At 30.3% G+C, this 13,561-nt stretch overlaps 1 protein-coding gene and 1 long non-coding RNA gene across 4 annotated transcripts in view; one reads left to right on the top strand and one right to left on the bottom strand.

The window, feature by feature from the left end:
* Nucleotides 1-13,561, bottom strand: part of LOC107451897 (protein-L-histidine N-pros-methyltransferase) — a 369,659-nt gene that overhangs the window by 47,679 nt on the left and 308,419 nt on the right. The gene's annotated exons all lie outside the window — the stretch shown is intronic.
* Nucleotides 404-2,465, top strand: LOC147804163 (uncharacterized). Its single transcript, XR_015429303.1, has 2 exons — nucleotides 404-647; nucleotides 1,751-2,465. It is a non-coding gene; the product is annotated as an uncharacterized LOC147804163 (long non-coding RNA).

The raw sequence follows: 13,561 nt of genomic DNA, 5'->3' as shown, positions 1-13,561 counted from the left end.
TACATTGCAGGTAAAGCAGTTTAGAAATTTGTCAGACTTTTGTTTCTACTAGTTGAATGCTGTTTTCGAGTTCTAGATGGTTTTCAGACAGATGTGAGATCCAGAGTTCTAATCACTCTCGTCATTGCGTCATACACATGCTTCACATTACTCAATCATGACCAAGTACCCAGTCCCATTTTAAAGGGCTCTATCTTTCAACAGCCATGGTAAGATTGTTATATGAACGGCGCCTGAACTGGTACCCCTCTCGTCAAATTTCCATAACAAACAAGGGGACTTTCAACCACGACAGATTATACGTATTCTTACATACATGTCTGTTGTTTCTTCAACTGCCAGGATCATAGAGTAAAGAGTATAGGTAGAGTTGACATGAGAAAGTAACAGTGAAGCCATCACTGTAACCGGTCGGCCATATTGGTTTATGCAAAACATTTGAACGCTGCTGTCTTCTGCACGTTAAACTTGCTGATTACAATGTTATTTTTATCGTTTTTTTTTTCGATTTCTCTTTAACGATTTTCTGTATTTTACCTTTTAAACATTGAATTTAATTATATTTTGCTTGTAAAAATGACGAACTGCGTTGCATACGGCTGTACGAATCGATGGACAAAGGAAATGCCTGGAATTACATTTCATAGGTAAGTGTAAATTCAATTCTCTTAATCATTTTCTAATTTAGTATTTTTAAATTCTGTTCTTACAATAAACTGTATCTTTAATGTCAGAAGACTAAGGATTTTTTTTTCTTCTTCTTAACTATTAGCTATTCATTTCAAACCCAACCTTGATTCTTATCAATTTTTATTGAAATGAATCAAAATAGAACTTCTAAGTGGCTTATAGAATATCAAAACTGTAAAACTAATTATAGATAAGATAATGTGATTTCGTTTATTTTTATACTGCTTAATTGACAATTAATATGGCATAATTATAGTATCGTGTTATTCAAATTAGTGGCAATGGTTAAAAGTATTTTTTTTTTGCTACAATATTTTTTGCTTTTATGAAATTTAATCTATCATGAAGAATTTCTCAAATAATTTTATGTGTTTTTCTGTTATTTACTGTTATTGATCATTATTTCGTAATCTAAACATTAAAAATCAGCACTGTTGCTTTTTCAATTGTAATTCCAAACTGTTGCTCTGCTATTAAGTGGAATTTAAAAATATGATCGTAATGTCTAGTTTGTCAACAATTTGATTTTTATTCAACTGCTATTTTATTTATAATCACTCTTGCACTGATGAATGACATGAAATTTTTTGAGAGCTTTTAACACACAAACATAATTTAAAAAATTCACCCAAATTGTTACTTTTTTTCACTTTTATAACCTTGGAGGAAACCTTTCCATAAATTTTATAATAGAAAATCCAGTGAACTATAGAAACTGGCAAAAATCTGCCATACTCTCATTTTGTGAACTACTTCAGTTCTTGCATTTTATTAATAATTGATATACATTTAGGTTAATGAAATAAATTAAAAGTTTCAGTTGTGGGTAATCTATATTGGAGTCGTGGGTTTTAATTGAATATAAGAGACTGAAAACAGATTATTTGTGCTACTGCATTTATTTTTTTGAAATTATCGACTGGATTAACTGTAATTATCAAAATTTTAATAAAGTTGTTTCTAATTGCTAATTATAAATCTTTTGAGTCGGTTCTTTAAAATACTTAGATAATTAACGAGTTTTTATGTTCATGCTTTTAAGTTGGAATTTTATTTGCAGTTTTCCTAAAGATGAAAAACGTAAACAGTTATGGATCAAAGCTGTGAGACGAGTTAATTGAAAACCTTCTTCGTGTAGAAAATTGTGTAATGAGCATTTCTCAGAAGATGTGATTGATAGAACAATAAATCTGCTTGATGGTCTTACAGATTCATTGATTAAAAAAAATTTAGTGAACAAAAACTCTTATTGTTAAATAATTTAAATATTTATTTACTCTAATAATTATTAAACTATTTATCATTTTCAATATTATTGCAAAAACCATTTACAAGATCGTGACAAATTAAAGTATTAATTCAAATTTTTTAACAAATGTATGAAATGTTTTTTACAACTCTTATTAAAATTCAATTCTTTTCAAAAAATGACAATGCTTCAATTGAGGGATATAATTTATGAAGGGAAAGTTTTGCTTCTAAAATTAATAAACGAATGAAAAAATTGTTAACAATAAAGTTACGTTTTTTTAAATTTTTGTTTTTTGTGTACTTTAAAATGTGTGTATAAATAAGTGTATATTTTTAAATTCTTATCACTTGTAATACATTTAATGCAATATTTTACTGTCGAATAACCAACATATATTATTCATATTTGTGAGTGAAGAATTATTATTCTTGACTAATAAACTCTGATAGTACTTACTTTAAAAAAATATGGAAATTGATTGTATATAATGTAAAAATAAATAAAATGATTTATTTTTCTTTTATGTCTGTGTATTTTTTAAGAATAAAATAAGAAATTCATTTTCATGAACTGAGAAAAAGAATTTAAAGTTCAGTGTTATTCTACTAAATGAAAGAAATATGTAAGATAAATATAATAATATTTAAAGCTCTTAATTAAAAATTTTTTATAAATATTAAATTTTTTTTACAACTTTTATTAAAGTATTAAAATTCAATTATTTTCTATGATGATTCAATCAACAAAAAATGACTGCTTCAATTGAGGGATAAAATTTATGAAAGGGAAAGTTTGTCTTCTAACATTAATAAATGCATGAAAAAATAACTATTTTTTTTTTTAATTTTTATTTTTTAAGCATTAAATAAAAAAATAATAGTTTAAAATAAAAAGCGTTTTAATTTAAACTATATTTTTTTTTCATTTATGTGTCAAAAAATAAATCTACACACATGAAATATTAGATTATTTGGCCTAAAAATGATTAAATTTAATCTTTAGTTATGTTATTTTTATAAATATTAAATTGTAGTAAATGAGGCGCTTTTTTTTCGTGTAACTGAAAGCAATAAAAAAATTAAGTTTTGTTTGACACTTAAAAACTTCCATTTATTAGCCATGCAACCATAGGTTACAATGAATGCTTTGCATAATCCAAGATGGCCGACAGTTACTTCAGTTTCTACTCATAGGAGGGTGGGAAATGCCATCTCTACTTATACTCTTAACTCTATGGCCAGGATTGAACTCACGACCTCTAGCTCTCCATTAACGGGGTGAATGACATCTTAACCGATTGTGTTACCATAGCGTTTCAGAAATGCTTCATAAAGATGAGGTTTGAAAACCTGACTGCCCAATCATATCGGCGAATCTTTTCAGTTTCTTTAAAATCGTTTATCAGCTGAGCTCTATGTGGCTGCGCCGTCCATTAAAAGCAAATCAAAGACCAATTTAACTCGGAGATGTAAACATAGCGATCCAAGAATTTATCCCAACTCCTCAAACCAGATAATGCCTTCCTTAAAAGCATGGAATACTGTGCTGCCATTTAACAAGAAGCCTACGCAGATTATTACGGCTTTGTTGCCTAATTGGAATTATCGGATATTTTAAGAGATAGCAAGTCCTTAGTTCAAATGGTTTATGCTTTAATGTGAAAATAATCGGAAGGAAATCCTATTCACTAGTCTAGGAATCGAAATTTATGGTCACAAAAATCTGATGGTTTGAGCTAGCTTCCTTTTGAAAGGCTGCATATCCTTTCGTGTCTTTGAAAAATATCTCTTTAGCTTTTACTTCGAGTATAGAAATAAAATCTTCGAGTCCGATGTTTCCTTCTCAGATGAACAGTTCCTATCCAAAAGGGTAAGACATACTTTGTGCCACGTGAAAAACAACGTGAATTAAGTACATAAATGACAAACTATAGTTTCAGTTCTCTAAACAAGAACCTTCCTCAGTGTCTAAACATCAAATAGGCCTTATATACAATAAATATTTGATGTTTACACACTGAGAAAGGTTCTTCGTTAGAGAACTGAAACTATAGTATTTTATTTTATTTCATAACCGGCACGAATAGACGACCCAATTTTGAGTGGACAACTATCAATGTTCAACTCCGTAACCTTTACTTTTAGAACCCAACCCAAAAGACTAATCAGTATTTGGTTTTTTATGGAACTAATTATTATTTGAGCAAAATGAGAGGAAAACACGACAGCAGGGGGATTCTAACCCATGATTCGTCTATCACTGAGGATATATTACGTCAGCACTGCGGTTGGTGCAAGTCGGTAGCAGAATTCGTATTAACCAGCAGCCCCTAGATTCACCTCACAACCTGGTTGACCTCATTTGGAGACGAATGCTCGATTCCATGAGCCACCGCGCTCTGAAACTATAGTATTTTAATTTTATATCCTACGTTGGACAGCCAACCCAGTGTTTGGGTTTACGACTTCTTATGTTCAATTCCGTAATCTTGTAATTTTGAACTAATCCAGAAGACAAGGAAACTCTTGGTTTATTACGCCCACAGGTATGATTTGTTATGAGAACATGGAAGACTTTGTTACACGACAAATTTAACGTGCATCAGTCACCATTTACTACACGGGGAGTCAACATTTACTACATGTCTACTTGAGTATTTTATTTGTGCTTTATTCACTTTGTTTTTAACTTTAAAACAGTCTCTAATTTCATTTTCATCAGGGGTGCCGCCACATAAAACTTAGCTCTAATATCGACAATTTTCCGGGTTGATTGATCAGCCAGGTCTAGAGATATAGATAATGTATTAAAGGTTCTGGAAAGGGCAAATGGAACTCGTAATATCTCATTGAAAATCCTCTATGAAAAATGCTGTTGAACAATATTGTTTTATTTTATGAACAGTGTTGAACAGCCAACCCACTTCTGAGTTTACTACTACCTATGCTCAACTCCGTAGCCTTGAATTTTGAACCCCATCTAGAAGACAGGGGAACTTCTGGATCAGGCATTGGGAGAAGCTAGTCTTCGCAAAGGACTTTTTAATGGAACTAACAAGCATTTGCGTCATATGGATAGAAAAACCACGAAAATCTTCCACGGGTAGCGCGACAGCAAGGGGACTCAAACCCATTATCTGTCTATCACTGGAGATATGTTACGTTATCACGGTGTTCGGTGCGAGTCGAGTGCAGAATTAATACCAACCAGCCATCGCTAAGATTCGAACCTGGGCCTACCTCATAGTGAGGCGAGCGCTCTATCCCCTGAGCCATGATGGCTCCTGTTTGACAATGGAGAATAATTGCCACAGAAACTTTTAGTCTTATATTAGAAATGAAATCACGTTTTAAGACCTGTATATTTGTTAGAGCAAGCCATAGATCCTACATTAGATATAGATCCTATGATTTTAATAAACATTTACCCGTATGCCCTAAATAAGGGAGGGTCGGGGAAAATTTTTCCATTAGATATAGATCCTATATATATTAGCGAGCCATAGATATTTATTTATTGTTCAATTTTTGAACTACTGTATCAAATCTTTAAACTTTGATGAGTATTAAGTAAGATCATGCCTATGCATCATATTAGCAAGATCGTAACTCTACGATATGCTTATAACTGTGGAGGTGATTTCGACGAGGAGCAAAGGTAGATGTTCTTAAAAAATAAAAAAAAAATATTAAGTTTTTTTAAACAACTTTATCATAATATTAAGAAAGCTTTAAAATAATTTCTTTGTATTTAAGTTTCCTCGAGTTCTAAAATGTATTGTTTATGGAGGTTTGCATCAATAAATTGTTTCATTTCAGTGGGATTTATTTCTTTGTTTCATAAAAATACAAAGTTACTGTGTGATTAGGATATATGAGGTGCTAGGATATATGAGGTGTTAGGATATATGAGGCGTTACGTGTCGCTGCCACGGCACGTAAAGTTTTTGTAAGAACCTTCTATATTTTTATAAGTAAGGAGGTTTTGTGAAATAAATATGTTAGCACTCGATAAATAATGATAAACATATTAACACTTTTTATATTACTTACATTATCAATTTTTCTTTATTTTCATTTATAACTTAATAGAGAAGAAACAAACATGCAAGAAATATGGGATCAGACGGTCCATAATGGTAACCATGAAAGTTATAAATAACAAATTACACAAAGAAAAAAAAAGACAAACACATAAAACTGAATATACAAAAAAAAAATGCATCAATATACTAGTGGTAAGCAGGGTGCCGTTTAATGAATGAACCCACGAGTTATAAAGGATTGTTAAAAAGTTTTTTCTAACTTTTTATTTTAAATGATAAAAATTATAAATTAAAATTCTAAACTTTTTTTACGCATTGTTAACGTGAGATTTTCACTTTAGGTTTGAATCAATGTAAATTCCAAGATACTTTGTAGTCAAGAAAATTAAAACGAAGCCCTAATAAAATGATTAATCAAGTGTATCTAAATATATCACACTGGATCTATCCTAATCAAAGTGGATCCACATTAATCGCATTTTGGTGGTAATACAGTGGATCTCTATTGATTGCATTTTGGTGGTGATACAGTGGATCTCTATTGATTGCATTTTGATGGTGATACAGTGGATCTCTATTGATTGCATTTTGGTGGTGATACAGTGGATCTCTATTGATTGCATTTTGGTGGTGATACAGTGGATCTCAATTGATTGCATATCGGTTGTGATACAGTGGATCTCTACTGATTGCATTTTGGTGGTAATACAGTGGATCTCAATTGATCGAAGTTCATTTAGATATAACTACTATCAAAATGCTAATTAAACAAAATGCTAACTGTACCGAAAACCACTAATAATTTTTACATATGCTAATGTTAGCATGCGTAGAGATTAGCGAATATACATTTTTTTTTCGATTTTGTTATTTAATGCATTTTTTTTCTGGAAGTAAGAAGCTTTTATGATAAGATATGTAAACGTTAGATGTCTTTAACAATTCGGTCACCGATAAAGATTCAGATCAATTGGCACTGAAACGGTTTTTCGGTGGCCGATCCAGCTAGAAAAAAAAATACAATCCCAGCAAAACACTTTGCAAAGCAACGACCATTTCTTCACCGTTTGTGCAAATGCCAAGTCCCAACAGTATTCGTGCACGACACCCACCTCCCATCTCTTATGCTAAGTCAATGCATAACGCACGAAACGAAAACCATTTCCAACGAAATAATAAAAAAGAAACGAAAAATGATAACGAAAAAAAAAAATCTCAAATACAAAAAAAAAAGCATCATGATGGAGGTTTGGGGTAGGTGACGGGGGAGAGTTCAAAAACGTTACTTCTTCAGAAGAACGGGGGGGGGGGCTAAAAATACTAAAAAATATTACATAAAAAGTCTTGGCCCGAAATACCGTCAATGGTCCTAATGATGGCTGCCATCTTGAGATGGGGGCATCTTCCCCCCAGGGCTACCGATTTCTCTCACTGGTAGCAGCTGGTCTTCAACCCCTCCCCCCTAAAACCATCTTCGAAGATGAGGGGGAGGGGGACTAAATCCTCCTGAAGCCCACGAGAGAAAGAGACCGATGCAAATGGTATAGTGCATTGCACGCTGAAGAAGAATCATAAGAGTAAGATGGAGGAAGAGCAAGAGAAGGATTCCACCCGGAATTCAACATCTTTCTCTTCTCAACGGATCATTTCTTCATCTTCCTCCTCCAAGAGGGGGGTGGAAGTGAGGCCTTTTGACTGCATTATGCAGGCCCCCGCCCTGGCTCATTAATTACTGGAGAGGATTGCCTACCCCTTCTTCTTTTTTCCGGATTCCTACGCGCACTCTGTTCTTCAACCATCCATCCAGGCTTTACTTAAGTATGTTATCGTTTGGAGGGATAGTGGTGTGAAGACGGCACCTTCGAATTATAGTTATGATAATCAGAAGCGTATCTCCAGACTTTGAATAAAAAAAATATAGTAAAAAGGAAAAAAAGAAAGATAATAAAATTCGATCCATTAAATTAAAGGTATTGAACATAAATCTGAAATTAGACGAGGCAAAATATTTTTTTTACTTTGTATTTAGTGCATCCATTAAGAAATAACATCTATATGCAAGTTACAATATTTTATGAAATTTTTATGATAGTTTTGGGGTTATAGACTGAAAATTATTTACTAAAGCTAGTTTAATTATATTCTTTTGAATAATTTTATGATTTAAATATGGAACCGTTTAAATGTGACATAAGTACCTAAGGAGGAGAGGGATTCTCATTTGCTTTCTTTTGCTGACAAGGAGAGGAGGGATGCTAACGTCACTGTTAAGACGAGAAATGTTTACGTAAGACCTTAAATGACACTTATTTTAAATTTTTCTACCATTCAAAGAAATGTAACAAAAAGAATTTGAAAAAAAATTATAGTTGGAAAAATTTTAAATTTGAAATGAATGTTAAATATGAGAAACGAAAATGTTATAAAAAAATTTCTTCAAGCAGTTTCTAAAATTTTATAAAATGAATTAAAACTTAAATTTCGTTTCTTTTTAAGTTTCTTCTTAAGTTTTGTTCATATTTTATCTGAATTAGGTCCTGACATTTTTAAAATTGGATTTATAAAGGTATCCAATATTACTGACTGAATTTAATGTCTATAATCGATGATAAAATCGAAAGTTTAAACAAACGATCAAGATTCAGTGAATGATAAATATACCAAATTCTAGTCATAGTTATAACTAGAGTTTTTTAAAATAAATGATTAAAAATATGAGAAAAATATTCATAAAATGAAAAAATGAATGACATTAAAACCTGATATTAGTTATATTTCTTAAAATGTCATTAATAGAAGAAAACAAGGATGAAGGTTGTGGTGCAGGCAATTATCATTAAAGTCTTCTTAGATTTAAAAAAATAACGAAAAAATTGACAGATACATGAAAGAATTACATGATTAGACGTTCATAAAGGCATTAATATCATATAATAATTTTAATTTATTTCAATCGATGATAAAAACTAAGGTAAAATTATGTACGAGATTTATAGGGGCCTGAGTGATAATTATACCAAATTTCAATAATAGTTATGGTTAGAATTTTCATAGAAAAAATAATTGAAATAGTACAAGAAATAGTTATAAAAAGATATCATGATATAAATATAAATATTGATATATTATAAATAATTATATAGCTGTAAATGATATCATGATATAAATATAAATGATATAAATATAAATGATACAACATTAAAATTTGATATAAATGATATCGAGTTTAAATGTAAAGGCATAGAAAAAAATAAAATGTACACGAAGAATAAAAACTACAGTTTAAATGATTATCATTCGAATCTATCTAGATTTTATAAAACAAAAATATAAGATTTGATGCTAATAAAGAAATTAAAAACTTATTCTAACTTTAATGTTCTTTTATCTATCAGAAACAGTAAGTATAAACAAAGGATAAGATAAAGTGGAAAAATGTTGAGCAACCAATGTTCGTAATAGTTTTCATATAAGTTTCAACAAGCTAAATAATAAAAATAGTAATAAAATAATAAACTAATAGTTTAAAAAAATTAACAAAATTAGAAATATATATATATATATATATATATATATATATATATATATATATATATATATATATATATATATATATATATATATATATATATATATATATATATATATATATATATATATATATATTAAAATATATATGCAGGATGAAAGTTGCAGAATAAATTATTTAATTAAAACAAGCCCAATATAAGAATTCTATACTGTCCTCATTCACCAGAACTTGCAAAATTTATCCTCCAAACTTCTTGAAATGTTTATCTATGATATAGTTAAGACAACGATAAGAAAATGCTAGAAGTGCGAAGTTGGATCAGGATTTACTTCATTTATCAAAGAGAAAATCTAAAATATGCATAGAGATAGATAAATACGAGTAATTTAGACAACTATTATTTATACGAACTATAACGTATTGCAGTTGTTCTTACTGCATATTTTTTAATATTTCAAAAATAAATAAATGTAAGATTTTAGAGAAAGGCAAGTTGAGGTAATATGTATGAAGTTGAATAAGATTTTAAGGCCATTGAAAAAATAAAAAAACAAAGCAAATGTTAACATCAAGTAAAATATTTTAACAGTTATTAGAAGCCTCTTCTTCAAAGGAAAAAAAGCCAGAATTTAAATGCGTAACACTTGAGGCAAAGCTATAATTTTAGACTGCATGTACTTACTTATAATAAAGAATTATCTAGGCCTTAGAAACGGGCAAATAGATTAAATATTTTAACAGTAATAAAAAAAATTTCGATATTTTTTCACAACTACAAAATTTATCACAATTTATAAAAAATTTTAAATTTTTTAGAATTTTTTTATGAGTTAAGTTTGATGTTGTTGTTAGATGTTAAGTTGTTTTTAATGAGTTTATGATTTTTTTACGATAATGAAGAGCTAAGAGTGACTTTTTTGAATATTTTAAAATTAGATTACAAACGCTTCTAATTTTCACTAGAATGTGGTTTTTCATCATATAGGCGTATTGCGCCATTTTCAGAATTAGCAAACAGAGCTAAGCTTGACCTAACAGTTATGAATTAGTTGTGTATTGAGAGTGTGCTGCAAACTCATAACAGTTATGCAAAAAAAAGCGTCGAAATAGAGTTATAGCGTGATTCACAGTAGAGCGCTTTAGTGACATATGTTACGATAGAGTTTCGCCAAATAGCCTTAAAATGCTTGAAATTTTTTTATTCCAGTTCCCTTTAGCATTAAAGTTGCTTTTGATTAGCTTAATAGAAAGCTATATCCAGCTTTCATGTAATAAATGAAAGAAAAATTAAAAGAATGAATAGACATTAAAGCAATACAAACGAAAGTCATAAAAATAATATTAGGAAAGCATAATAGCTTAATCAGTGTATTAACGAAGGAAATTGAAATTTTATTGAAATATCAGCAACTTTGAAAAAAAAATAGAATTTGAAGTTAATCCAAGCTTTAGAATTAATTATCAATAAATACATGTAAATGACTTCTTAAAAAAAAAGGCTTAGCGAATTGCAGCTATACTTAACATAGAGTTTATTCTTAGATAGTGGGCAAACTTATTTTCATTTTAATTTGGTTGGAGTAGAAAGATTGACTAATTAAACCTTTTAAAAATTAATACTTGCTTTGTAGAAATATCAGGATGCCAAGTTTGGTTCCTTAAAGATTGAATAAAGGAATGTTAAAAAATTTATTTAAAAACCCCTCACATTTTAGCTTTTTACTGAAAACATTGTTTTTGCTTTTTTTTCATTCCAGCTTTCTCCTCATTCTCAAATGTTACATTTCATTTCTGCTTAAAACTGAAGGATCAGGCCAATCTTCACTTTTAAAGTGTTAAAAAATATATATCAGAGCCTGCGCAAATAAACCTTGTTTCAGTGATGATCATAAAATCTAAAACAAACCTAATCTAAAATAGGTGAATTTATCCTTAATTTGAGAACGCTTTTCTATACTCTTGGTTTGTAAAGGAGGATTCCTCCTCTATTTCAGAACGTTTTTCCAATCTCATTTTGTAAAGGTAGATACAATCTCGATATAAAAGGGTTATTTATGCAAGCTTAATGCAACTTAATCACAGTTTTGTCACATTGGAGCTAAATTTGTTAATATTTTGGTCACAGTTGAGCTAAATTTGGTAATATTTTGTTTACGTAACCATAGTTTGCTAAAATCTAACAAAATTTGCCCGTATTTAGTTGCGTAGTCATAACTGTAATAATATACTTTGGTCAATGCTGGCATAGCTTTTAATAAGTTAACTATATTCAAAATTTATTTTTAGTGAAATAAAGTGAGAGTCGTTTAACTTAAAATTATTTTATTTGACAGGTCAGCTAAAAGACAAACAGTCACAAATTTGAAATTTTGATGTTTAAAGGAGATGTTGAAGACGAATTCCCTTTGGACGAACAGTAAAAAAAAATATTCATGATACTGACTTAACCCTATAGTGCTGTATCCTTCTTTCTATATGGTTACGCTTGCTCGAATCTCCTGTTGTTTCTGAAATGCCTTAGATTCCTGTTTTCTTTTTCAGCCAAACTTGGCAAAATTTTTATTTCATTTCTACAGGATCCCAAAGGATTCTACACTCTCTGCGGGAGAGGATGCATGAAAAAAAAAAAAAAAAAAAGCAGACGCTGCTGATAAAGGCAGAATTTTTTTCATTATATTTATTTATTTATTTATTCTCCTATACTTACACTCCACTCTGCCTTCTTCAACATGCGTACTCTTCGGAATATAGTGCGCTTAAATGAATAATGATGATTCATCTTTTATACTTACATCTTCAAAAGATCAAACCCCTATCTATTTATGACGCCCGAGTGCTCGCCAAAATCTATTTTTCGCACTGCCCTGGCGTGTAAAGAGTTCTTTTTATTTTGACTTTTGCAAACACATACAGTGAAATGAAAAATACTCAGAGAGAGAAGCACAGACTTGGCTTATTTTTTCCCTAGTAATTACGCCAGTAAGTTTGCCCCATGTCACTGCCAGAGATTGAAGAAGAGTAAAAGTTTTGGAGTGCACTTTTTGGTAGCCTAAATTGATTAAGCGACGCCATATATTTTTAGAACGCTCCACCCCTATAAAGAGACCCATCTGGGAATGAAATGCAGTGGAGATCGTGTATGAGCATTTTATCTCTGCCTATTTTACTCCTTTTTAGGAAGTCCAAAGGGGTTGGAAACTCAAATGTAAGGGGGAGTGGTAACAATTGTCAGTGAGTAGGGACATTTTTTGAATGTTAGGTAGCGCAGGTCATTATGCTAAACATGCTGTCAAAAACATCCTTATAGAGGGACTAGAAGTTAGATTCGTTCTAAGAGGAGTTTCCTAAACGTTGTCAATTATGTCCCTGTCTAACTTGAAACAATCCGTGCATGGTAGGATCTATAGCTGCATTTGGCAAGAAATATTGATAGGAATATTAATGAAATGATGGTTGGTAGGAAAAAAAAGAAAGCTTCACGATATAACTGATATACAGATATAATAAGTTGGAACATTTTCGAAAAACGAAATTGTCTAGGGAAGTGTAAGTACTTGTGAAACATAGGCTAAGGAAGTGTATGAATTCATGTTAAATGTTACTTCTCCCATATGGAATTTTAAATGTCGTTTTTTTTTTCTTTACTTGTTTACATCACTGTTGAATCAAATTCCTATTAAAGTGAAAGTTGGAAAAAAAAAATACATTTAAAGAAATTGTATTATGAAGAAAATATTTTCGTAATGTTATTAAGATTTAAAACGCTATAAAATAGTTTACTTTTTTTTCTTCAAAATTTAAGAACATTACAAAGTGTAAAAAGAAAGTTGGTATGGTTGCTACAGAAAAAAAGTACCAAAATGCCATTAATCATTAGAACAATGTGTTTTTCGAGTGCTCTGTGGACAAATGTATTGGAACGTTTTCGCGAATAATGCTATTTTAATAACTTCTATGAGTTTGCTAACACTTATTCATGACTTAGTTTAAGTTAAGTCTATCTTTAGCCAACGCCATCTATGGTAATTCTGAAAATGGCGCA

The sequence above is a fragment of the Parasteatoda tepidariorum genome, chromosome 9 (genome assembly GCF_982258835.1).
Source record: "Parasteatoda tepidariorum strain Cologne lab strain chromosome 9, Ptep-v5.0, whole genome shotgun sequence".
Lineage (NCBI taxonomy): Eukaryota > Metazoa > Arthropoda > Arachnida > Araneae > Theridiidae > Parasteatoda > Parasteatoda tepidariorum.
Note: the sequence above shows the minus strand (reverse complement) of the source record. Positions and strands in the feature narration are given on the sequence as shown.